The 2,095-nt window shown below is 44.1% G+C and overlaps 1 long non-coding RNA gene across 1 annotated transcript; it reads left to right on the top strand.

The window, feature by feature from the left end:
- On the top strand, positions 1 to 1,579 carry LOC143518173 (uncharacterized). Its single transcript, XR_013132072.1, has 4 exons — positions 1 to 329; positions 458 to 551; positions 869 to 988; positions 1,141 to 1,579. It is a non-coding gene; the product is annotated as an uncharacterized LOC143518173 (long non-coding RNA).
- The last annotated feature ends 516 nt before the right edge of the window (positions 1,580 to 2,095 follow it).

The raw sequence follows: 2,095 nt of genomic DNA, 5'->3' as shown, positions 1-2,095 counted from the left end.
ACAACTGAGAGACTCGCGATTACAGCACAACCAGTCGTGTAGTGCGGACGGCACAAAAACCTGACGACTGAAAAGTCGTGTAGTGTGAACCAGGCTTTATGAGTAGCTATACGCCAGTGTTTCTCAACCTTTTTTCAGTTGTGGCACCCTTTATATGCATGCAAAATTTTAAGGCACCCCAGTTTACAATGCCCTAAAAACATAGGCTTGCCAACTTTTGAAGATCGGGGGGAACGTAAATTGTTACCGGGCGGGGTGTAAAAGTGATTCACTGTGACTGAATTTCTTAAAAACGTAAGAGTTTGAGTTGGGATCAAAATTCGAGTGCAGTAAGTTGCCTTGAAATTTTGTTCAGCCCATTTGGAGTGCCTCATGCACCATTGTCTCTCGGCTTTAAATATTACTGATAATGATAATTGATAATGTGTTTTTAAATATGTTCTCTGTGGTCTGTCAGTTGCCCACTAACTCCGGTGGTGAGCAAAGCCAGTTCAGGTGTGATGGAGGTCATGGAAGTGTACGGCTACAATAACTTGTCTGACGTAATAAAGGTAGGGGACAACTTCAATGTTCTACACGCACCTTCCCAGTTTTAGCCTCTAGAGGGCAGTCACGAATCATAATATTTTTTGACCAGTTTTGTTGATATAGCTGCAAAACTCCCAGATACCCAAATCTCTATGTATGCATTACACACGTCTATGCCACTCTTTAACTCTGTCAGCTCCACTTTGCCACCAGGTGACGCTGTTGTGTTCTAATACCCCAGGTGTTCTAATACCCCAGGTGAAACTTGGCCACGGAGCTGCGAGTGGCTTTTACACGCGTAACCCTCCATCACCCGCTGCGTCTCCCTGTGTGCCCACAGGTGGCGAGGGTTGCGGCCTGTCTCCCGACCTGCGGGAGCTGTGTGACGTCCTGCTCACCATTCGTCCCCGACGAGACCTGCACCATGCCGTCGACTCACTTAACGTCTCCGTAGCCACAGGTGTGCAAGCATCGGCACCGTTCTGTCCAATCACACGGCTGTGTGTCATGCTAGCCCAGTCGGCCCCGTCCATTTTGTGACAGACTTTAAATCATATAAAGTGAAGGATGTTGTCGGGTTTTAATTCATGCTTTTCGCTCTCCTCCTGCCAGGAATCCTCCTACACTCTCTCCTCTCGTCTCGCGCTGTTGCCTCCTGATGGCGATGGCCATATTGATGGTTTATTTACTTGGACTGCGTCCCATTTGCTCCCTGCGGTGCTTAATGACTGGATTAGTTCATTAATTAGGCATCAGGAAGCACGAGAGGACCCATTGATCAGGAGGCGGAGACTGGTGATGCTTTCTCAGCGTGTGGTTTGCCGGCATCTTTGTCTAAGTAAATTGCGAGACAGGGAATGTTGGGACCTGGTATCCACAAATGAAGTGCTGTGTTGTGATTGGATTTGCTCGACTGCCAACTTAGATGTGTTACTTGCGTCATATGAATAGATCTAAAACATGTTTGCATGTATTCAGACGTGATCTGATCTTTCCTCTCAGACTCTTAGTAGCAGGAGAGATGCACTGTAACCTTTGAACCCTGCTAAAAAGTGTGAAAATAAAATGTCACAAAGACCAAAAGAGATTTACTGAAGTGTTCATCACTGCCCAAACACAGAGTATTTGTGGTCTACAGTATTTGTCTTCATGTAACACTTTGGCATTTAAAAACACCCGATGTGTGTCTTGATCAGGAGTGGGCAATTCATGTTCCCAAGGGGCCACATGAAAAATTGGAACAGTTTTAGAGAGTCAGACTGCACAATACAGTATATACACAACATCCCTTTATTAAAAAACAAAACAATAAATGAAGTATTACAATGACAATATGGAGGACAGAATTATATCACTATTTAATGATCCTTGCTGTTTTTGCAGTTTTGCATATCATCAGATATCCGTGCAAATCGGCATCAGCAAAGTTCTTGTATTTATCTACATATTTACTCTCATGATGGCAATTCAAACTGTAATCCTTAAACACAGCTATAAGCTCTCCAGAAACTAAGCACATCACTTTACCTTTGATTTCAGTAAATAAATATTTAGAAGTCCATATGCC

This window comes from Brachyhypopomus gauderio, chromosome 7, assembly GCF_052324685.1.
Source record: "Brachyhypopomus gauderio isolate BG-103 chromosome 7, BGAUD_0.2, whole genome shotgun sequence".
Classification (NCBI taxonomy): Eukaryota; Metazoa; Chordata; class Actinopteri; order Gymnotiformes; family Hypopomidae; genus Brachyhypopomus; species Brachyhypopomus gauderio.
The sequence above is the reverse complement of the archived record's forward strand: the minus strand, read 5'-3'. Positions and strand labels throughout refer to the sequence as shown.